Source organism: Meles meles, chromosome 11 (assembly GCF_922984935.1).
Source record: "Meles meles chromosome 11, mMelMel3.1 paternal haplotype, whole genome shotgun sequence".
In the NCBI taxonomy this organism is placed as follows: Eukaryota; Metazoa; Chordata; class Mammalia; order Carnivora; family Mustelidae; genus Meles; species Meles meles.
In genome coordinates, this window is record NC_060076.1 from 43,456,032 (window position 1) to 43,481,315 (window position 25,284).

The 25,284-nt window shown below is 42.4% G+C and overlaps 1 long non-coding RNA gene across 2 annotated transcripts in view; it reads right to left on the reverse strand.

The window, feature by feature from the left end:
• Window positions 1–25,284, reverse strand: part of LOC123952647 — a 104,355-nt gene that overhangs the window by 54,283 nt on the left and 24,788 nt on the right. The window contains exon 3 of one of the 2 annotated variants that reach the window (XR_006820683.1): window positions 17,880–17,980. This is a non-coding gene — a long non-coding RNA (uncharacterized LOC123952647). Of the gene's footprint in view, window positions 1–17,879; window positions 18,421–25,284 lie in introns of those variants that run through there. The other variant, XR_006820682.1, reaches the window with a different exon arrangement.

The following is a 25,284-nucleotide window of genomic DNA, read 5'->3' on the forward strand; positions in this document are numbered from 1 at the left end:
CCTCTGACTTCGGCTCAGGTCATGATCTCAGGGTCCTGGGATCAAGCCCCACATCGGACTGTCTGCTCAGTGGGGAGCCTGCTTCCATTCTCTCTGCCTGCCTGCCTACTTGATCTCTCTCTCTCTCTCTGTGTCAAATAAATACATAAAATTTTCAAAAATAAAAAATAAAATAAAATAAAATAAATCTTTAAAATAATAGTAATAATGATGATGCGGAGCAGATGTGGAGTGCTTTCTGCGTGTTAGGCCCTGTGCTGAGAGGTTTCCACACCAGCCCTGAGAAGCTGATGATATTACCCTTATTCTATAGATAAGGAAACTCTGATTAGGCAGCCTTGTCAAAAACAATGATCAATGGAAAGGGAATGAAATATCTCCTAAGGAGCAGATACATGAGATGCTATTGTAGAAGGAATTATGAGCCTCAGACCAGATAATCCTGAGTTTAAGTCCCAGACACTTGCCAACTGAATACACAGGAAAGCTGCTTCACCTCAAATAGACTCAGTTTTTGTTTTTCATCTCTAAAATGGGAATAATAAATCCTATTGTACAGGGGTTATTGTAGGCATCGTTGTAGGAGTAAACTAATATAGAGAATAGAGTCTGAACTGTAATAAAACCTCTGCAGGTGTTTATTACCTTCCCTCCCTTATCATTGCTAGGTTATCGTATAACCCAGCCAGCAGGCCTTCCCGAGTAACGCTCCTGGCCATGGGCTAACCAATTCTGAAAATATGTATTTATTACCCAGATACCCTTTAGGGCCACTACAGTCTCAAGGAGATCTATCTCAGTTCATAGACCACTGGCCCAAGTAATCATTAAAAACCAGTAAGTGTGTGTTTTGTCAATTCTGTTGTCACACATGAGCACTAAGTCTTTGCACTCCAAATCTTCTGGCAACATTTTTTCTCACTCATTATGTATTTCCGCAGTGGACTTTTTCACTCACTTCTGTTGTATTTTTTGTTTAAGAGTGAGAGGGATGATGGGATCGGGAGAGAGACAACCCATAAGAGACTCTTAATCTCACAAAACAAACTGAGAGGTGCTGAGGGGAGGAGTGTAGGGAGAGGGTGGTGGGGTTATGTACACTGGGGAGGGTATGTGCTATGAGTGCTGTGAAGTGTGTAAGCCTGACGATTAACAGACCTTTACCCCTGGGACTAATACATTCTATGTTAATTTAAAAAAAAAAAAAAGAGTGAGAGGGAGCCAGCTCCTATAACCCATCTGCCCTGTAGTGATTCTGCTCATCTACAAGAGTCTACCACACTGCGCGTGTCCTGCTCTGAGGAGGTACTTGGACTGAATCCGTATGTCCCAGCAAACTCACACCCTGGAAATAATGGCTTAAAATAGGAACGCTGACACCACCTTAACTCAAACAGCACAAATTCAGGGCTGTAATTTTCTATGCTACTTAATCTCCTGATACAAAAACCTCTGTTGCTCAAGGGAATTCTTCATCCAGTCCAGAGGAAAAAAATAAGTTAACAAACCAAATTAGCATGTAGTAGGGTTCTGCAGCTCTTATCATCCACATTAACCTCAGGGCTCTCCGAGGCTAACGTCTTTAGTTGTGCTGCTTTTTGCTTGCTGTCTCCAGACCACTAACCTTATTTCTCCATGGGGGAATTGAAAGCTGTGCTCTTTGGAAATCTCCCTCTGATTTTCATTTGGGGTTTTGTTGTTGTTGTTGTTGTTGTTGTTGGTTTGTTGGTTTGTTTTTGGTGGAGCTAAGTCTTCAGTTTCCAAAGTCAAAAGAGCTAAGCCCCTTCCAAAAGGAGCTTACTTCGGACTGACACAACAAGGGGCTACGCTTTTTAGCAGACCCTTTCAGGGACATCAAAACACTTCGCCATTTGAAATGCAACTTTCTTCTCTTTGCACATTTGTGGGCCTCAGAAGAGACACATGGAGCAGCAGCGCCACCTGCTGGTTTTCTCTACATAATTTTTGCAGCACAGTAATTCTCTTGGGTTTGGGCTTTTGCATCAGAGAATGAGGTTAGCTCACTTTGGGATTCTATCACTCCCATGCAAGTCAAATGCTGAAATATCTTTGATAACCTATTTTTAGCTCCTGCCTAATGAGATTATTTATCTTTAGGCCTAACTTTCAAGATGGAGGGGGAAATGGTAAAGTCAAAATTGGAAATAAATAAATGTTTGTCTCCTCCCAATGGCATCTTCCCCAGACCCCTGTGGGCACTCCTGTTCAACCTGTTGTGTGCCATGTTGGCTGATCAAGGACCTAGCTGCATAGCTGACACCATGGCGTATGGTCAGCTTCTACCTATGTATCAGAGTGGAAAAAACAATGGTCCAATAAATGACTTTTTACCTGAGGCAGAAAAGCCTGCTTTCCCTTAAGCTGAGGGAGAGCTGCCTAAATATAACATCATGGCAAAAATGCCCCAAAACCAGCATCTCAGAATGCAAGGCACCTGCATGTACATAAGCTGTCCAATTTTATTTTGCCAACTTATCAATACCATCACCTTCATCAGTGACAGAAAAATAAACACTGAATATCAGCTATAGGAAAGAAAGTTATGTTGTGCCTTTCCCTAAGGAAAAAATTTCTATGCATCCCAAAACCCACAACGAGGCCATCTTGCCCTATCTACCTCTCCAGTGGACAACATTTTATGATTTTCATATCCAGAAAAATAAAGATAAAGATGTTTCATATTCTCAAAGTTTTAAAGGGACTTGCTATTCCTAGGAAACAGTAAGTCAACTACTTTCTCGCAGACGATATATATAAACCACTTCGAAATCGGAATTTTCCCACCAAAGCATTTAAACAGTTCTTTCAAGATCACCAAGGACCTCCACTTGTCAAGTCAACGGTCAGTTTTCTGTCTTTGTGAATGGAAAGTGGAGAAATGGTCTCTGGAGGCCACAATGGGCTATGTCAGAAGTAGGTCTCTCACCTCCCCTGCTTACTGGGGAAGCACCTCTGTGGACAGCAAGCAGGCTCTATGGGTATCTCGTTGTACTCTTTCTGTTACATTTTAGAGTTTTTTTTATTGCTTTTTATATTGCAAAGTAATACATCCATAAATGTTAAAATAGCATGCAGTAAAGGATGAAGACAAACAAAAATCACCCATAATTCCACTACTCAGAGATGGCCATTGTTAACATTTTGATGTATTTCCTTTGTGTGCATGTGTGTGTATGACAGAGAAAGAGACTATTTTCCGTTTTTCTATTGGAATTTTCCTCATATATGTATATGTATCCTGTACATATACATATTTACATATTCATGTAATATATATCATCAAACATATCAGCCTGGAAAAATGTTTTAATCCTAACAGTGGACACTCCAATGCATGTTAAGGAAAAAGGATTAAAAAAAAAAAAACTTTGGGGTGCCTAAGTGGTTCAGCTGGTTAAGTATCTGACTCTCGGTTTCAGCTCAGGTCATGATCTCAGGGTCCTAGGATCAAGCCTTGTATCCTGTGTGGCTCCATGCTCAGAAGGAAGTCTGAGGGAGAACCTCTCTCCCCCTCCCTCCACCTGACCCCCAGTCATTGTGCATGTGTGTGCTTCCTCTCTCCCTCTCTAAAACAAATAAATATGTCTTAAAAAAAAAAAAAAAAAAAAAACCTTTGTTAAGTGTGGGGGTGGGAAGTGGCGCCCACCTCTCCCTACTCAAACTAAGAACTAAGGGTTAGCTGGCACTGAGGCTTAGAGGAAGAAAAACGCTTAATGACGGAAGGAGGAATCTGGAGCTTCTAAGGCAATTCAGGAGGTAGACAATGGCAGGAAAAGACAGAGAGAAGAGAGCTACTCAGTGTGAGGACCATACAACAAGACCAACCAAAACCATGCCTCAAAGTCTATGAAACTCAGGAGCACCTGCATGCATTTGGGAATGAAACTGGATTAAGGAGATGAGGTTCCCATGTAGGAGAGCACAAGGCAACATGCAAAGAAGCCAGAACCTGGAGGACTGAGGTCAGGAAGACAGATAACTGCTTGAGGCAGAGCAGACATTCTGAGGAGGGCTTGGGATTTCTACAGCCCATAGCATGGGTGAGTGTGTGTGCATCCGTGCGTGCATGCACGCTCTCTTACACACACACACACACACGGAACACAGACACTGCATTTCAGGAGTTTCCTAAATATCCATGATGAAGTGGTGCGTGTGTATGTGTGTGTGTGTGTGTGTGTGTGTTCATTTCCATTTTTAATAAAGTGCTACATTTATTATTTCTACACAAATTACTGGAAAAGGCAAAAAATATTGGAGTAAAGGACACAGAAAAAAAAATAGAAAGTGGATCAACAGTTAAACTAAACATTTATCAGATTGAGCTCTCTGTAACCCTGTAGAGGAAAAAAACAGCACAATGCCATCCTCCTCTCCTGGCCCCCACGTGCACACACTAGGTAGGTCTGCCGAGTAATATCTATTTCTATTCATTTCCAAACTTACAAAGCTCAGGGCCCTTTTTTTATTTTACTTAAAGCAAGAGTTTTCCAAATAAGGTAGCTTTTCATAAAACTATTCCCCCTCCTACATCTGTGTTCCCAGTGTCAGCAAGCCATAGAGGCTGCTATTTTCCAGGGCTGTCATTGTATTCTGTAACAAAGCACCCTTCCCTTTAGCTGAGCTGAACACTAGAAATGCTTTCAAACTAAAGTTTTCAGAGAATCTAGGCATTTTTTACCTTTAGCTGTGGGGTCTGACTTAAGCAATTTTCATTCCTCCTCTTGATTGAAGCTCATTTTAAGTTTAAAGAACAGTAACTGTAATCCCAATTCTCCTTCAAGGATTCTAGAAATGATAAAAACAGTAACACTTGATTCTTGGGGTAATAATCCATGATGTATCAGGACATCAGTGGATACAGAGGCATCTGAGAGCCAAGATAAACCAGTGACCGTGCAAGAAATAGTCACCTGGGTCAGCAGTAGAAATCCTGGGGTTTTCCATCAAAAGATTGCTGGGAAGATTGTATCCAGGATGCTTTAGAAAGTGATACTATGGGCAGCGGTAACCAGGTCTGGAGGTGACAGTCTCTGAACCCACTGGCAATGATGTAGGGCAAACTGTCATAGAAGCATCATAATCTCTCCCGTGCTTTCTCCTAAACCTGACCCTGTGGTAGTTCCTACAGCTTGAAACGCTTTATCAAATCTCTAAGAAATGCTCGTGGTGGGGTTTTTTTTGTATGTATATTTAACTCCATAACAAAAACTTAAAACTTAATGACATACTAGGACTGTGTTATGCATTAGAGATTTAAAGAAAAGAATTATGAATAATGTATCCTCAAGTAACTCACAGCTCAGGCATCACCTCTCATGGGAAGTCTTCCTCAATCTATAGCCTGTGGTAGCAGAATTCTAAGCTGGCTGCCAACATCCCTGCCTCTCTCCCTAAACCTGAACGATCCCCTTTCCTTGAATATGGGTAGGACACAGGTGCGGGTCATGTCTATGACGCCATGACACTCCTGTGATTAGGTTATATTATCTGGCAAAGGTGAGAGGACTCTGCAGATGTAACTAAGGTCCCAAATCAGAGGACTATGCACTAATCAAAAGGGATATGATCTTGGGTGGGCCTGACTTAATCAGAAGCAAATCCTTAAAAGAGCAACTGAACCCTTTCTAAAGGGAGAGATACTTCTGCGGGTCTTGAAGAAGTAGACTTCCACGCTGTCAGAGGGTCCCAGGCAATGAGATGTGTCTCCAGGAGCAAAGAGCAGCTCCTGGTTGACAATCAGCAAGACAACAGACCTGAGTCCTACAAATACAAAGAAACTAAACCCTGCCAATAAGCATGTGAACTTGAAAGTGGACTGTAAGCTCCAGAAAGGAACACAGCCCGTCCAACATCTTACTTGTAGCCTTGGGAGACCCTGAGCAAAGGAACTAGCTAAACCGTGTCAAGATTCCTGGCCCACAAAACCTGAGATAGTAAATGTGTGTTGTTTTAAACCACTAAGTTTCTGGTAACTTGTGACACAAAAATAGAAAACTGGCACAATGCCCAATTCTAATCTAAAAGTATGCTATGAACAAGAACAAAAATGAAAGAGCTATGTCCATAGTACACAAAAAGGCAGTACACAGAGAGGAAAATATGCACACTATTATCAGGAGATCTTGATTCTTTTTTTTTTCATTTTAAGATTTTTTAATTTATTTCAGAGAGAGACAGAGAGAACACAAGCAGGGGGGAGGGCAAAGGGAAAGAGACAAGAAGACTCCCCACTGAGCAGAGAGCCCCATGCAGGGCTTGATCCCAGGACCCTGAAATCATGACCTAAGCTGAAGGCAGATGCTTAACCAACTGAGCCACACAGGCACCCCAGGAGATCTTGGTTCTGATCCTGGTTCTTTCCTAATTCAAAGTATCATACTGAACAAATCACCTTCCTTCTCTGGGTCCCATCTAGTTTACTTACATATAAGATGAAGCAGTTGAGCTGGATAAACTCTGGGATACCTCCAATCTCCAATATTCTGATCTAAGCTTATGAAACTATGTCCTCCATAGTGGGGGCCACTCACCTTCCCTCCATACCACACCAAATGGTAGCTCACCATTAGCTGTTCTGAGCCCTCAAGAAACAGGTATCAATGTAGAATGAGCTTTTAGAAGAGGAGAGAGAAATTTGCTGTCTTTTTTCCTCTTCTAAATGTCTTCACGGTGGCATTAAGAGCAATACAGAAATACCTCCAAATCTCCAGAGCCTAGAAAGACTCAAATCATAAAACTAGACACCAAAACCTCAAAGCATGAGGTTTGAGGGCTCCGGTCTCACAAACCTTTCAGGTCTCTGTGTACGTCTTCTGGAATCAGAAGCAACTGTACATAACCTTCCCACAATTATCATTTTTATGCCCCAAATCATAAAACAGCTACGTTTACTGAGCACCAGATATTAAAGCACTATCTCAGGTGCTTTATACACATTACCTGTCTGGAGAGACCAGTCATTTATTGAGGGTCACGCAGTTAGTAAGTGAGGACGAGAATTCTAACCCAGGTCCATCTCAGGCTAAAGCTTGTACTTCTCCCTCTGTGTGATCTTTATGTGGTGTCATGTCATAGGCCCTCCTCCACTCAGTAAACACTTCGTGACCCCTCATTCATACTCATATGGTCGCACCATAGAGTGACCATTCATCTTGGCTTGCCCAGGAGAAAGAGGATTCCCAGGATATGGACGTTGAGTGCTAAAACCCCAGGCACACTGGGACAAGTCAGTCACTGTAGCATGGGTACACAGGGCTGGGGATGCGCACTTAGAGCTCGGGAGACATAGAGCTATTAAGCGACATCTGAATGCAAAGCTTTCTCTGAACGTCACTGTATTTCACTTCTTGGGCACAATCCCCTGGGAGGGACCCTCATCAGTCTGTCCACGCAATCTCTTCAAGGAGCCATGCCTGAGACTCAAATTTACAGACCTACTTATCTTCTGGGAAGTCTCCCGAAACCCAGTTGCCAAGTTTTCTCAGTCGTCTGCAGGCCTGTGGTCATTCAACCTAATACTCTGCCTGAAATACTGGAATGCCTGAAGCATCACTGTTCTTCCTTTAGCCACTAGTGCTCTCTGATTCACTCAGTACCTAAATCTCTGGAGAACCACTGAAGACTGTCATGCTTTAATTGTCATTAAAGCAGACAGTTGTCAGACTCTAATCCCAAATCCATGAAATCTCTTCTCCACCTAATGGCAATACCTCCACTGAGATACAGGCATCTTGGACTTCTCCTGGCACTGCATAAGTCCACATGATGGGGACAGTAACAATAGGTAAGGCTGTTGATGGAGAGAATAACCTAAAATTTATATTCTTAATCATGTGAAACCTGATCCTGGTCTCTCTGCTTCTAACTTGACCACAGGGGTCTAGTGTTCAGATGGGCTAGACGTTGGCATCTTTGGTCATGGTGAACTCAAAGGCCAGCATCTCCCAGTGATCTAGGCCCATTTCCAGTTTCAAGAACAGTCTCTCCAAACAGCAAAACCTCTTGATCTCTTTTTGTCAGAAAGAAGAGCTACATGCACACAGTGCCAAAACCAAGATGCCACTTCTGGCCTGGATGTTTGAGCAACACCAAATGAATGTTGCCGGAAGTTCTGTCTACCAAATGACCGCATCTGGGAGGTGAAGGTCCATTCTTGAGTAGTCGTATACTGAGGCTGAGCTTGTTCAAAATGATGTGAGATACAGCCGTCACAGAGGAACAATGCGCCACCACACACTCTGAATGATAGTTGTCTCCTGCCTCCGCGGACATATACCAAGGCCATCACTTCCTGGTGTGAAGGTCTCTAATAGGTAACACCCCCCTTCCCTCATCTGAGCATTAAGTAACTTTAAAGATAAAGCCATAAAATGGCAAATTGAGGCTCAAAATATTACCTTTATTATCAATATAAATTAAATGGAGGATGTAATTTAGTGAGAAAGCCACATATGCTGGAAAATGAAACACAAGATTAAGCAGATTTGCACACTACTCCCAAAAGAATGGAAGATTTTTCCCTGGAGAAAAAGTGGAGAATTAATATTCTCTGTAGCTAGGTTTTGCAAGGTCGGGGGCACAAGGAGGGGGAGCGGGGCCGCCTGCATCCCCTTTGTTCTTCCCAATTTTACCAATTAGATAAATAACTCCCCTCCCGCATCTTCGTGAAGAAAGGAGATGAAGGGTGGGCAGGAGTTAGACTAATTGATTTCTGTCCACTTGAAGAGAGCACCAAGCACAGCTGCTAAGTACAGCCCCAGGTGAGAAGTGCCCTTGTTCCACCAAGGAAAGAACACTAATCAGGATTTTCAGTGTGCACCAGAAAGGAGGAAAAAAGCCAGTCTGAAGTGGGTGGCAGAAACCGTAAGTGCGCTAGGATGAAAAAGGAGCACAGGGGAAGGGACAATAAGGACTCCCTGCAGGCTTCTCAGAAATAGGGAGAAACCGCAGATGGAATGTGAGGGATGACAATAATTTGGAGAGCAGAAAAAGGAAAGGTTGATACTCTTTTTTTTTTTTAAGATTTATTTATTTATTTATTTATTTGACACAGAGAGAGAGAGAGATCACAAGTAAGCAGAGAGAGAGAGGGAAGCAGGCTCCCTGCTGAGCAGAGAGCCCTATGCGGGACTCCATCCCAGGACCCTGAGATCATGACCCAAGCTGAAGGCAGAGGATTAACCCACTGAGCCACCCAGGCACCCAGGATGATACTCTTGATCAAGGAAAAAGCCGACCAGCATGAAGCAGTGTAATATGAAGGACAGTCCAGACTCAGCCAGGTGAGAGAGGGGATGGAAAGCCTCTGCCACCTGAGCAGCTACGGGCTTAACTCTGGAAGTCTTAGAGGTCCGTTAGCCAGAATAAAAGGCTTAACTGTGTGAATGCCCTGATGGAGATAGTTTCAGTGATTTGGTGTGAATGGTTTGAACTTGGAAATGAAACGGCTAAATTTAGAAATCAAAATTCCCATCATTCATAACATGTGCTTAAATACATAATCATACTTTGAATCAGATACAGAGTTTCCATATCGATGGAAATCAAAATTGTGACTCTATCTGTAAAAAACAAAAAAAAATTGTTAAGAAAAACATTTGTTGGGGTGCGTGGGTGACAGTCAGTTAAGTGTCCGACTCTTGGTTTCGGTTCAGGTCATGATCTCAAGGTCGTGAGATCAAGCCCTCCTTCAGAATCCATACTCAGCGTGGAGTCTGCTTAAGACTCCCTCCCTCTCACTGTGCCCCAATCCCTCTAAAATAAATAAATATATATTTTTTTAAAAATTTGTTACAAGACATTTCTATTTTCTAAGAAAATTACATTTTCTGGCCAGGAAAAGCTTTTAGACTTGCTTTGGTGGGCGATACAAAGCCACTGTAGGTGACTGGCAGGTACTCCTTGAGGAAGGGAAGTGATCACGGTGCTTCCGATAAGGGGAGGCACAGAGAGAACTATCTGCTGAGACCATCGAAGATGCTCTCTAGGCACAGGGCTCTCGAGAATCCATGAGATCCTTGAGGGGTGGTTAAAATCTCCCAGGCATAACTTACAGGGCCAACATTTCAGAGAAAATCCTGCAGCATAAACCATTTTTAAATGTCCACCTTCTTTAGTCAGTCCTACAGAACCTTTTTCAAACTGGAGTATCTCTACCCTCTCCCTCTACCTGAGGCAATACCGTGAGAAAAATTCGTCCTCGGAAGTCTCGACTGCTCCTGCCATCCTGCAGTGTACGTATTCTCTCCTCCAGTACGCGGAGGGGTGCAGAATGTTCCATTTCCCCATTTCTCTCCTTCACAACCTACCTCAGACAGGTTCACCTTCACTCGAACCTAGATGATGTTCAAGAGCCATTTGCTTGGGACATTTTAAGCTCTTGATGTACAAAGAAGGCTTTTTCCCCATAAAAGAATTTGAGCCCCTGGAAAGTGGAGAAGGAAGATTTCCATAAAAACCTTTCCAGAACCTCAGGTGTTACCCCAAGGACGATAAGATCCTGACCCCACTCTCTAGCCTCCGTCAATCCTGCCATGCACACAGCTTTATGTGCACCTGTTCCTTCCTCCAGGCCAGTCCAGCTGTGTCACCCAGAGGCCGTGCTTCTCTCTCCTGCCTTGGAATAGAAATGCCTACCTCCAATATGGAAACTGCACCCCAGCAGAGCTGTAAGACATTCCTGGCCCCACCGCTTTGACCCTCTCCTTACAGTCTGCATAAGTGCCTGAGAACACCTCAGCGCTGGAGGGCCATACTGAGCAGTGCAGTTTCAGACTTGTCTGTTGGAAATGAGGTCACAGTATGTGGGGAGAGGAAATGAGGAGAATGTGCTCCACTTGCCTACTCCAGGTTACTGCAGTGAACCCCAAGGGCCAGCTTCATTCATTTATTCAATCAACAATTCTACTAAAGCACTTAGCTAGATGGAGCATAAAATATGACATCCACTTTCAAGACTTTGGACACTAGACTGTTAATATTAGGAGGACCTTGGAGACCATCTGCTCAAATTCTTGCCTATAGAGAAATCATCTTTCCAATATGCATGACAAGTGTTGGAATAGAAGCAGCCCATTTCCCCCATTGACAACTCCAGTCCTCAGAAATTATTCTTCTGCAGGAAACCAAAATCTGCCCATATGCCAGTCTATTTCTAATGTCTAGAGACAAACTTTATTCTCCGTGGAAAATCCTTCAAATGTTTGCATGAGTCTCGTTGACTATTCCCAAAGGCAGTATTCACCTGCTGGTCGATTCACTCATTCCTTACTAAGAACAGTTTCTGAGCTCTTTTCTCAGAAAACTGAGGGGACTGCTCTGGTATTTCAGAGCAAAGAAGACACATGATGACCAGATCTGCAGATGATGTTCCAAAAGTGGGGTACGCAATCATCCCAGTGCCCAGAGGGGCTTCTGCTGGCTCTGAGCTACTATTGTGCTTTTCTTCTTGTGACCAAAAGAGTCAGGGGCATAAATGGCTAAGAGAGGCCGAGCTGTATACTGGATCAGATAACATGGACTCTGGACTCGGACTGACTGGAGTTCCAAGAAGAACTCTGTCAGTTACTAGCTGCGTGACCTTGAAAAACTTACAGAACCTCTCTAGTCCCAATTAATCAAGTGTGAAATTATGATAATGCCTTCCTTATGAAGTTATTGTGAAAAAACATATGAGATACTACATGGAAAAAGCATTGCACAAATTAAGAGCAATTACTGGGAGATATTATTGTTGTCAGTGCTATGCAAGTGTCCAAAGTCCAGAAGAGAGTGGAAAACAAAGGTCTTTATTGCTCTTTAGGGTTGGCTGTTGGTCCCTTCCTTCCAACAGAGTCCTACCGACCTACATTTAAAGCTGTTCTTTCTGTTCCTCTGCTGGTGAGAAGGGGAAATAAACATCACTCTCCTGGTGTGTTAGATTTACAGCCTTGAGAGAACTCAGTACCTGCCAGGCATGGGTCCGCTTCCTTTGCAAGTTAGAGACTCCCTCTGTGTACTGCCAGGATCCCAGCTGTACTCACCAGGAGGACTGGGGGTGAGACGTGATGTAGATAGTAGGAGGACCAACCCTCAACATTCCACCTCCAACTGTTCCATATCCAGATATCCTTGGCCCCTATGTGTTCTAGTCAAAGATGATGTCACATCATAGCCTGTATCAGTGGTATCAGTGGAATTCCCACTCCTTATCTTGAGCCACTTAACTCTAGCCCACAGGCTTCTGCTAAATACTCATATATCAGAAGTGATACTAGATATTATTTCCTGAAATTGGTGGCAGTCACTGACATAGTGGGAAACAAACAGCCAGGTTGTCATGAAGGGACCCATTCCAGAGACTCTGTACCTCTACCCTGAATTTGGGGCAAGATGCAAAGAGGCCAAGAAACACAAGCAGGTATAGGGGCAGGTGTCTTGTGCCTGTCTGTCTGCCTGTCTATCTATCTTTCTACCTACCTACCTATCACCCTAGTAGGAAACTGTTATTCTGCACGTCAATCCTTGAGGAAGAGGTGGGTGCTGGAAGAGAGGTCATAGGTTGTCTTCAGAAGGACTGACCACTTTTTCCCTCAGATTTTGCACTTGCTTTCCTGCCAAGACTCCTAGCAGCATCGTCTGCCTCTAGCTTTCATATGCCTCTGTACCAGGCACACCAATCCGCTGCTCATCCCACTCACTGGGCTGATGCCACAGTGGTCCAGACTGGCTCCCCAGAAAAGTCTGAGCGTTTTCTTGAGGCCCACGAAGCCCTTTGTGCTAAGCACCAGGAGCTGTTCTCCTTCCACGAATACATTCTGCTTTCTCTCTCCTGCTGTCCAAACGAGCTTCCCAGAACCTGCCACTGCATTGTGCCAACAGCCATCTCAGCACTGCCCTACCTAAGCAAAGCCTGGCCTTTGGCTTTCTTTCACTCCTCCAGGCTTTCAGAGGCTCTTGTCAAGTCTGCAGCTCACCTTTTCATGGTGTGATCCCATGGCCTAACGCAGGGTATGGAAATTTAGCCCTCCATGGCCCATGTTTCCTGGCTCCACATTTCCCACAGAAGGCCTCCTCCTCTCCCCAGCATTCACTCTGGCCTCCTGCCTACAGTTGATCCTGGTCCCATCTGTGATCGTATCTACCAGAAGAACAAATGGGGGCAAGGCTAAGAATAAAAAAGAAGGAAGAAAAAAGAGAGAGGAGTGGGGAGGAAAAGAGAGGAGAGGAGTCTTCCTTAAAGGATTCAAAGGAGGCCAAGCCCTCTCTTTGAAGACCAGTGTCCATCACCTCAAATCCCAAAGGAACCCCAGGCCCTAGGAGCTCAGATGAATGGTGAGAATCTTCCGGATTATAAGCCAGACCACCTGAGCCACAGTCTTGCTGCACCAGTGATAGGGATGCTTGCTTGTTATTTCCAATTCCACCTTTCCTAAACCTGAGCCATCAGTATTTCAGTCTTCATGCTCCACTAGATCCCTGAAGATTCCATGGCACCCCCAACGCCATTCATTACCCCGAATTCCCCTCTCACTCTTTTCTCGCCAGGTCACTTGACTGCCTCCCACACCTGTGCTGTGCTTCATCCGGGGAATTCAGATCTCAGCTCTCATTCTGTCTCAAACTCTGGTCACATCATATTCCAGGACATTAGACCTCTTGCCCGTCTTCCCGAAACCACATTTTGAATCAGCAAACACTAAAGATGCCAGTTCCTCCTAGTGGCTGTCAGGCTGGTACCTAAGACTGACAGAGGCCAGCAGCCACTGGGCGAGGAGTTGAGGATTCACTTTCCTGGAATCCAACACAGCACAACGCGTTTTTGTTTTCTTTTACTGAACTTCAGCTTCTTTCAAAAAGTGAAGGTGTTAAACTGTTAACCTAGATGATCTAATTGCTCCCTCCTCTCTGTTCCCCTAATGCGCACACAGAGGGGACCACATAAAGGGGGAAGGATTCATTTAAATGATGGTACAATCATATACGTGCAGGCTGCGTACAGGTAAAGACTTCTGATACGGCGGACCCAGAGGAGCAGCTCGCAGATGTCAGGCCCAGGCTTCTCACAGGTTCTGTGTTGCCTCAAGTATATTTTGTGTCCTCAGGAAATACAATAATTACAACAGCCACTACCACCACGCCCACCCCCTCTGCCATGCTTTACTTCACCCCACACTGAGGGGTCTGGGATCTTACCAAGTCCTTCTTCCTAAACATGGAGCAACTCTGTCCATCCCCACTTAGACTTCTTTGAATGAAGGTGACCATTGTTCCAAGAAAGCTTCTCTCACCTCCTCTCACCTCCTTTCCTTTCTAGTTGCTTATACTGTGGACAACATTCCTGGTTGGACTAGGAACCAGCCTTTCCTAGGTGGTTTCTAAAGACCTAATCTTGTCCCTGAGCTCATATAATCTTTCAGCTCAGTGATATACCTGACCATGACTCCCCACTAATTGGGATATCTAGATTTGTAAAATCTCTAGAGGAATCTGCACTTACATCAACCGGAGTTAGCCTTCGGTCTCAGTACATTCTCAAGGACATTCAAGGTCAAACACTCGAACCTTATCCATTATATTGTCCTCAGATAAAGCTGACATCTAGCAGACTGTGTGGTATTCTCACTGACATCTCCAAGAACAAGAACAAATTTTCCCTCTGGAAAATTGCTCCTTGCCCCACATGCAGTGTCCTTTTGCTGCAACTGCATTTAAACACAAATGTCTCCTTCACTCTCCAAAGGGTTCCCCCAATAACTGGTTCTGGCTTCTTTAAAAAAAATAAAAATAAAAACAAGGAGTAGCTGAACAGACTACACAAAATCTCAATTACGTTGCCTGGATCAAGGAACAAGAACAACTAAAAGTTTTATTCACATACCTAACCCCTACTTTCCCCTTAGCATGGTCAAAAAACAAAAATAAGAACAAAAACAAAACAAAAAAAACACAATAACAACTCTAGTTGCACACCCATTAAAGAACACTAAAAACAGAAAATCATCTACATTCCCATCACACTCACAAAGTTGCTACTTTTGTTTTTGTAATCCTTGCCTCTCCATGAGTAACAAAGGCGACACTTTTGGACATAGGTATAATACCATTTACTAGATTTCTTTTTGTGTTACAAATATTTTTTTCCACTATTGCTACAAGGCCCTCAATTACAATTTGTAAGGGTTTCAGGACAGTCCATTGATTTGATGAGTTTATTTCATGCTTTCCTAGTACTGGACTTATAAGCAATTCTCAGATTTTATCCAAAACAGACAATGCAACAGTGAATATCATAGTGCATAAAGCTTTGTCCCTTCATCAGATTATTTCTTTAAAAGACACTCCCAGAAGGGAAATCCCTGTGTCAAAGCATAAACCTTTTAATGGTTCTTAAAATATTTTGTACTGTGCCTTTCCAATCAGGGGATATTCTTGTCTCCTGCCACTGCAATTTTTAAGCACATTGCTAGGAGAATGAACTCTTAAAACAGATGAAGAAGCTGTGAACTCTTAAAACAGATGAAGAGAACTATTTCTTTCTCCAACATAGCAACAAAAGATTCAAACCTAAGCTCTATACCAAGGTGTTTACAAATAATTTCCCTCAGCTTTTTCCCTATCTTTACTGATGCCAGGTGATGTCCTTTCAACACTATACCTCATGGGTCATTTCTACACTTGCTCTCTATGACCCAACATCAGGAAGGCTGTGCCCTGTTCCTCCAGCCACAGGCTGCACCTCTGAGAGCAGCACTCTGAAGGCGGTCTTGTCTGGGTCTGGGTCTCTTTTGTCCTGACTTCTCATGATGCCAATGCTTCCTTTCCACTAGCATTAGATTCCTCTCCTTCCTGGTCCAGACCAAGCTTCCCTGTCCAACTGCCCTGTCAACCCCAGCAACTCACCAGTCTCCTAGTGAACTGAAATAGAACTGCTCCCTTTCTAACTTCCCTAGCTTCAAGTCCCAATGCCTCCCCCATCATCACTCATTCATAGTCTTAATGGGGGGGGGGGGGGGCGTTAACCTTTTCCAAAGGAAATGGGAGGAGACTGAAAGTATTATTCAAACTCTCATTAAAAACAGAAAGCAAGAAAGGTCTGAGAGGAACAATAATAGAAAAATTAATATCCTCCCAAGTCCCCAGCCAAGAATAAGAAATGACTTGCCTTCCTTTAGCAAAACTGCTAAGTTTGAATATAAGGTCTCTATTTAATAAATGTAGGTTCACGTTCAGCTGAAGCAACCATAAACTAGCATCGCTTGCCAGATGCTACAAGTCCCAGGAAGCTGACAGCCTGGGACAGTTGGCTGAAAACATCAAGCTCACTGAATTGAGATTCTCCACAAATATTCTACCACCATATCCTAGCTGATGGTCTCTCACGAAATCAAAAACTTAGTGATGTGGGTGTAGATGTTTGTCAGCTCCAAACACAACTCAGTGTTTAGGCAGTACTCAGGATGAGGCAAAAGTCAAAGTAGACTTCTAGATGATTCCACATCATGAACAACACATCACATAACCTTCAAACCTCTGGACTACAGCTACTCATTCTGATTGAAAAAAGAATAAAGAAAGAAAATCTCATAGTTATCTATTTTTTCTTTTCAATTTATCCATATTAAAATTACATACAGAAATGCATGTGCTCGGACTTGGGAGCAGAGTAAGAAGATGCAAATACAGGTTTAATTAAAAAAAAAAAAAAAGGCAATCTCCATTAGGCATTTACTACCATCCTTGAGCGTTTAGCTCATAAGCACTACTCACCAGACAAAGACACAAGGTCAAGGTCAAATCTCTGCCCTCTCTGAGCATGAGGTTTAATCTTCTTTGTGTTAAACAGACATTGATCCTTTTAACAGAAAGTGTATGGAATTTCTACTTAAAGTCTTGAAACTTACAGCACTATTTGAGGAAGTTCAGAAATTTAGAAGTCAATTTAGATAGAAAAGGAACTGAGGAAGTAAAGGAGGAAAAAAAAGAGGAAGGAATGGGTGGGGTTCGGAGAGTAGTAATACTCCCTACCATGTATTAAGCATTTTCAGTTTTATTGTCTCACTAAAAGGAAGGTGTTAGTTTCACCATTAGCAAATAAGAAAACCAAAACATGGGACAAGCGAGTCGTTAAAACCATGCAAGAAGAAGTGGCAGAGCCCCATTTGAACTGGAGATCCGTACTCCTCTCAACCCATAAGGTGGGATTCATGTACCAGAAATCCACTGAAGTCAACTCCTGAGATAACTGCAAAAATTCTAGAATATAAACTCCACAGAAGCATGAAGGTATCCCAAAAAAAGGGCCACACACACATGCTCAATAAATGTTGGTTAGCATTATTAACCTAATATATTGATTTACCAAAGAATAAATTCTGATTCCCAATGAATTGTACCTCATTATAATAAATAGTAACTACTGTTTATTTCTTTGTTTACTCTGTGTCAGGCAGTATGGTAAGTGCTTGAAATTATTTAATTTCCACAACATTTCTCTGAGGCAGAATTTACTATCCACATTTTTTAAGTGGGGAAACTGAGGCTAGGAATAAGGACAAACTTGACTGTTCGAGAACTAACCTGTGTCAGAAGCAGACTTCAAACCCAGACCTCTGCCACCAAGGTTTGGGCTCTTAATCATCCCACTGTCCTGCCTCCCCCCCAACCCCCCCACCATGGAGCTTTGTTTATAACCCATGAAGCAGAACAGATGTAGTGTAAAGGAGAGTGAGGGGATGGAGTCAATGTCTTCATGTACCGTGATTCCCGCATTGAAGATGCTCTGAGAGGGTCTCAGGGATGGGAGAGAGAACAGAGGCAGGCAGTCCACCTAGCACAGCTTGGGGTTCAGACATATTGTTATTGATTATAGTGCAAACCTGAACTTCTCCTGGATGCTTCTCTGGTGTACTTCAAAGGCAACGTGAGCTTGGAAAGTTTGTGATCCATGTAGTCAGAGATGAAGAGGGATTTGCCAAATCTGAAGGCCAGAAGCAACAAGATGATTTCAAAAGCATGCTGTTCTCCTGGAAGTTTAAGATCCAAGTAAAAGGTAAACCCTGAGTCTCCAAGAAATGAAGTCTGAGTTCCATTGGCCAGACAGTTTCAAAAGAGATGGATGGCCTGAAAAGTGTAAGAATCCCGAGTTCCCAGAAAAGCAGTCTGGTAGAGAGAAGGACTTCCATTCAGGGCAGAAGGCAGTGGGATGGACCGGAGGAAAGGCGTTCTGCATTCTCAGTGCGGGCAGGGCCGTCTCTACCATCCCCTAGTCTGAATGTCAAACATAAACACCTGCCTCCCCCAAGCAAAGCCCGAGCCAACAGAACAGGAAGAACATCGCAAAAGTGACAGGATGCCGATTGAATATGCAGGGTTACCAGGGCACCACGGAAGGGTCTGCCGGAATCAATGCGAGAAGAGCAGCCGACAGCCAGCCCGGCCAGGGCAGAGAAACAGGGCTGAAGGAGCGATGTGACAGCGGCATCACTATCATGTGACAAGAACTGGGAACTAGAGGAGCAGTATTAGAGAAAGGACAGAGAGCAATGTCACAGGAGTGCCTCTGACAGGTGGTGTCCTTGGGGAAGACAGAGAGGCCAAAGTACAAAGAAAATGCTATGGCTTAATGCCACTTGCCTTCCTGACCCACAATCACATCCTCACACTGAGAAAAGACACAAATGCGTGAAGTTTAGTACCGTTGCTTCTCTACTTCAAAAGCAAGCTGAGGCATTTGACTAAAATATATAGATATATGTGCTAAAAAATGTAGCCTGCCATGACATTTAAATTTATTAGCTGACAAACACTGTGTTGTACCATCTGCTACTCTGTACTCAACTTCCTGTAACTAAAGATACGCAAGCCCTAGAGAATAAGCATTAAGTAAAATAGATTCATTTTATATAATTGAACATAATTGTGCATGTAATGTTTTAACGTAATATTACTCAACAGCTGTGCAAATAATGGAAGGGTTATTCACCATAGACCATATGCTGGCAATGAGATATGAAGGCAGCACTCTAACCGGCCAGTGAACCCACAACCTCACATGACGTGATGGCTTGCCTTCAAAAAATGTTCAGGTTAAAAGCAGAAGAAAAAGCGGAGCACCACAAAACTCAGAAGCGAAGGGGCAAGGCTACCCCCTGACTCCCGCTGCAGAGAAAGGGCCCGTGGCCTTTGCTCATGTCACCGTCTGCTCTTCCTTCCTTTTCTTCAGGGAGTCTCTTCCTCTCCACGACTTTCATGATATTTTCAGTCATCTTCTACAACCATATACTGACTAACCACAAGTGGACTCATCCTCTCTTCTTGTACATTCTGCTTTAAAATAGCATGGCAAGTGAGCTCTAGAACCAAAATTCTAAAGCCCTAAATGACTCATTTGCCCTCTCATGAAACTCTTCCAACTGTCTTCACGTGGATCATAAGTTTTCCCCACTATGTGGGTAGATTTTATGTTTCCGGTTTTAGAGAGGAGAAAACCGCGGCTTGCTGTTTCAATCAACAAGTGTTTACTGAATACCTAGTATGGGCCAAAGTCACATAAGTCACTTGGCCTGCTGTGGTACAAATACATAGTGGCAAAGCTAAGAATTAGGACATAACACTTTGTTCTTAATACTGGTTCCTTAAGGGACATCTGGGTGGCTCAGTCATTTAAGTGTCCGACTCTTGATCTCAGCTGAGGTCATGATCTCAGGGTTGTGAGATGGAGCCCTGCGTTGGGCTCCCTGCTCAGCATGCAATCTGCTTGAGATTCTCTCCTGCTCTCTCTCTGCCCCTCCCCGCTGCTCACACACACTCTCCCTCTCTCAAATAAATAAATAAAATCTTTTTTTTAAGTAAAATAAAATAATACTAGTTCCTCTAGTGATTCACTGCTAAGTCACTTCGGACAAACTATTTAATATGCCTACAACTCATGTTTAACATTTATGAAAGAGGAACAAAAAAAAAATCCAACTCATTGGAATATATCCACATTTACCCCTTTGATCAAATACAAAAATTTTTAACACCTAACCAAAATGAGTCCATAAACATCCAATCAATTGTATTCCATTTCAGCCCTTGATTCTATTCATTCTGTTCCACCTTCTCTTTAAAGCTTATTTAGCAGGGCGCCTGGGTGGCTCAGTGGTTTAGGCCGCTGCCTTCGGCTCAGGTCATGATCTCAGGGTCCTGGGATCGAGTCCCACATCGGGCTCTCTGCTCGGCAGGGAGCCTGCTTCCCTCTCACTCTCTCTGCCTGCCTCTCTGCCTACTTGTGATCTCTCTCTGTCAAATAAATAAATAAAATCTTTAAAAAAAAAAAAAAAAGCTTATATAGCAACCATTTTTTTTTCCAAACCTGCCTTGTTATAGTGGTCGTTTCAAGTCTATGGAATAAGATGAGATATATTTTTTCCGATGTATTATGCTAAGAAGTGTCTTACCTGCAGGCTAACCATTGTAAATTGCCTCCACATCCACTGTATTACACATTTCACATTGTTCTGCCTATAATATTAAAGCTTGGTCTCTTGGAAAATATTATAAGGGAATTTAACTATACATAAATATTAATAGATGCAATAAAATAAGAACAGCATAAAAGTATTTCAGTACTAAAAGTTAAATGTGTTGAAGCCTAAGGAGAATCTTTTACTCTTTTTCTTTTTGTAAATGACTTTAAATTCACATAAAATGATGAAATTATAAAAATGAAAATAACAAAACACACAAAAAAATTTATTACAAATATTAAGGAGAGGAGCTGGTGGCTTAGAAAGCTCCAAGATGACGAAGAAAAGTATAATATTCCAGAATTGAAACAAGTGATCACAATTGCTCAAATACCATTCTCCACCACAGTGTAATGACTTTCTTATGAACACTCAGACAAATACAATAATGTTACACTATTTTAAGGTTGAGAGAAGGTTATGAGGAAGAGTTACTGAAGCCAATAAATATCAAACTTGGAGCTGACATTTGGTCTCAAATCCCCCAGTGTTTGCAAAAATTTCTGCACAGGTGGTAAGTACAATCACCGTATGTTCAAACTAGAGACATCTGCAGAATCAGAACCAAGAGACTGTCAACTTAAATGCTTGCTCTTTTTGGTAGAGAAAGTAGTTATTTTAGGTTACAGTGAGAATAATTTAGCTTAATCTCAATTCACTTGAAAAACTGAAGATTAACCCAATCTGTCAAGTGTAGTTCTGATCACTGAGTTTCTTTTCTAAATACATTCCTAAAAGATTTGTGCAATTTGGATGAGAGATTATGGCTAAAAATAGAATTAAATTTAAAAGAGATATTTCATAATCCCTTGATCTCTCTGATCTTCAGTTTTCTTTTCATGAATTCAGAAAGTGGAAGCCAGATTATATCTCTATAGCCAGTTTATCATTATCTGAAAACCATGAAAATCCAGATACAATGCAACCTTTCAATGGAAATGAATACATTGGCTTTAAAAGTAAAATCTTAGCCCTCTCACCTATCAGTTTCAGGAGACTGCAACAGAAGCAAGTCAAATCAGCTTTCAGAAATACCCAAACTCTCACTACTTCTTGCCACCTGCACCACTGTTGCACTGACCTAAATGAAAGAAACGAGTAGATACGATAGTGTTCTAAGTGTTTTCCATGTTTCCATCATCACTTCCTACAACTCATTCTTACATAGTACCAGAACAATCCTGGCTGTAACCTGATACTTTTGAAAGTAGCTGCCCCCTCATGACCCTCATTGTCCTCACTGTACTCCTTTCTATTCACATTTGACTGGATACTTGATCCATGTTGGGTCAATGAGATCCTGTATCCCTAGAATCTAGATTAGGGTTCATGGCCCCAAGTCATTCTCTGTTGGGCACTTGATATAAAATCTATACATTTGGTAGCTATATAAGTGTTCACCTTTCACCAAAGGCACAAAAAAGAAAACCATGTCAGCCCTTGGGAAGAGAAGGTATAGCAGATGCTCACAGAGAAACAAGAGACAAAAGGCCATGCTGAGAGAGAGGGACAGGAAGGGAAGAAAAGAGGGAGAAGGAGACACAGACACAGACAGAGAACGCACCAGCGCATTGGTTCCTGATGACTTGCCAGTGACTGATTCCAAGCAGTTATGGGGGCCAGAGTTCCACAAGATATCTCTACATCCTTACAATAAATTCCCTTCACTTACCAACAGTGACTTCAAGCCCCTGATTAGAGATGCAGAGGCAACAGCCTCCCTTAGACTTCACCAAGTTTCACACTTGACAAAGATCTGATCCCTGCAGTAAGTTATTCATTCCATAGCACCATCAGAAGTCACTCTGCTTCCCTGATGAAACACCAGTTGATGCATAAAAGGTCTGCACTTATTAGCCGTGTGTCCTCCAGAAAGTCATTTCTCTAAGCTTCAGTTTTATCATCCATAAAGTGGGGATGGTAAATCCTTCCTCGGAGGCCTCCTTAGGGAGGACTTACATTGAAAACACTTAACTTATCACATCCTCAGTACCTTTATTATCATCATCATTATTCAAACAAGCCTGTACTATAAATCAACTATGTGTTACAAGTTGAACTTATTAATGAGATGTTTAAATAGATGGTCTGTTCTTCCAGAGGACATACTAGGGAACAGAGCTTAGTTGCTATTGTTTTCGCTTTATCCTAATTCAGAGTCAGCTATCAACTGGCAAAAGACAGTACAACAGGCTAACATAGTATCTTTTTAACACTTAAAAAGCCCTCTTTCTGGAGTTAATATCCTAATGGTCATTGTGCTATACTGTGATTTCCATCCTGTTTTATTTGTTATTTATTTTTGCTTACTCTTCCTTAATGTTTCTCTTATCAGGACACCACTGTGGCATCTGAACCAAAGGAGGCCAATGCAATAACCACAAAAAGCACATCTACAACACTCTTGAGTCTAAAGCAACAGCAACAAGCACGGCTCTTGAAGAGTTCAGGAAAAGGGCAACGTTCAGCCCAGGAAATACGCTAATCTGTGCCCAAGACATTGGTGTCAGTGCCAGAAAGACGGCTGGTCTTAGATACCGGCCTCCAAAGGAGTCCACAGCTCATCCTGTGTTGCTGTCATCAGCCAGGACGCTTTTGTGTCATCCCCTCTTGAAGAAAGTCTATCTCTGCTGGGGCTGCAACTCCACAGAGGACTTTAAACTCATGAATTTCACTTTCCTAACCTGACAAAAGGTTCTGTGTTGGATGACGCATGGATGTGGGATGATTACACAGGAACCATCAGAGAGACAAGACTGTCTGCTCTTATTAGATTTGATGGCTAGGCAAGACATATGCTGCTTATCTATAAAAGCTGTGAGGACAAGAAAGCTTTAAATTGGGTTAAGGTGACTTAAGGCAGAATTTGAGATGTGAGTTGCTTCGGAAATGAAACTGGGCCAAAATGCACTCCACTCCAAAGTCACCTCCAAGGAAATAAGGAGTGCAGGTGCTTGGACCACAGAGACACACCACACCATCACACCTGAAGACCACGCAGTGAACAGAATCTAGTGTGCACGGAAGTGGAGGAGTGAGGAGGGTGAGGAGAAAGTGAAATCTGCACTCCCCTAAGAGGAAGGGAGCCTAAAAGGAGCAGCACAGTCACCCTAACCATGGTAAAGCCAAGCCACTTCTGACAGGCCCAATGGAGAGGCCCATATGCTGCCACTATGAAGACAGGAAGAAAGAAGTCAGGGATTTTTCTGTTTCATTAAACAATGAGTTGAGCACCAAGTTCAGCCTTGTTGGCACCAACAGGATTAAGACTTTCATGTATAAGTGTGTCCCAGAAGGACCCAAGAGTTAAAGTTGTGCTCAAAGAAGAAACCTTGAATCTGTTCTGGAAAGAAAGAAATAGAGATTCTAGAGTTTTTTGCCATGCAATATCAAAGGGCTAATTTAGGGGCACCTGGGTGGCTCAGTCAGTTAAGCGTCAGACTCCTGGTTTCAGTTCAGGTCATAAACTCAGAGTCCTGGGATCAAACCCCATGTTGGGCTCCACACTCAGCATGGAGACTGCTTGAGGATTCTCTCTTTCTCCATCTGCTCCTTCCTCTACTCTCTTTCTCTGTCTCTGACTCAAAAACAAATAAATACATCCTTTATTTTTAAGTGCTTAATTAGATCTGAAAGCACAAAAAGAATGTTTTATAAATATACCATTTCTTTTTTTTTTTAAGATTTTATTTTATTTATTTGACAGAGAGAGATCCAAAGTAGATAGAGAGGCAGGCAGAGAGAGAGAGAGAGGGAAGCAGGCTCCCTGATGAGCAGAGACCCCGATGCGGGACTCGATCCCAGGACCCCGAGACCATGACCTGAGCTGAAGGCAGCAGCTTAACCCACTGAGCCACCCAGGTGCCCCATAAATATACCATTTCTATCGTAAGAACTTAGTTTGGCCTTCATCATCACTATTATTATTCAAATAACTTACTTGTATTATAAATCTACTATGTGTTTTAAGTTGAACTTATTAATGAGAGATTTTTACTGCTGGTATCTTCTTTTGGAAGACATAGAAAACAGAATTTAGTTGCTATTGTGTTTGCTTTACTCTAATGCAGAGTCAGCCATACCCCGGCAAGAGGTGATACAACATTCCAACATGGCATCTTTTTACACTTGACTTTAGGTACACTTGTATCCCTGAAGCTCCATAATGCCAGTGAATACTATAGTTGGAGAAGTTTATCCCTAGCTGCCTTTCCCATAGTTCCCATGAGTCACTCACAGCCTTGACTGAGCTCTCTGTATCTCAACACCGTGGTGCCTCCTGGAGCAGTCAGCTCTGTCTTTGTTCTCCTTAACTTGCCTCTGATGGGATATGGATGCAGAGTTGGACTGTGTGACCTTGAAACAGCTAAGACTAGCTGTTTCGGAATACTCTCACAAAATGCTTTGGTATTATAAGCACAATCAAATGGAACCAGCAGTGCTGCATAATTAGGAGCTAAAACATTTCTCCATAATCTATAACAAAACGTATAATGCTAAGTAAATAAATCTAAGTATGTGTTTTACCACAGTTGTTATTGTTTTTTACATTTTTATATATGTAATACATATTTTATATATCTTATATTTTTAAATATTAAATAATTTGTAAATACTTATGTATTTTATAAATATTTTTATATACATATATTTTATATTTTCATTTACCATTAGATCAGAAGTAAATGACTCTGTTTTCATATATCTTTTGTTTGCATCGTTTTTTTCAAATCCTGCATAATACCGCATCATTCCATTTAGAGAATTCCAG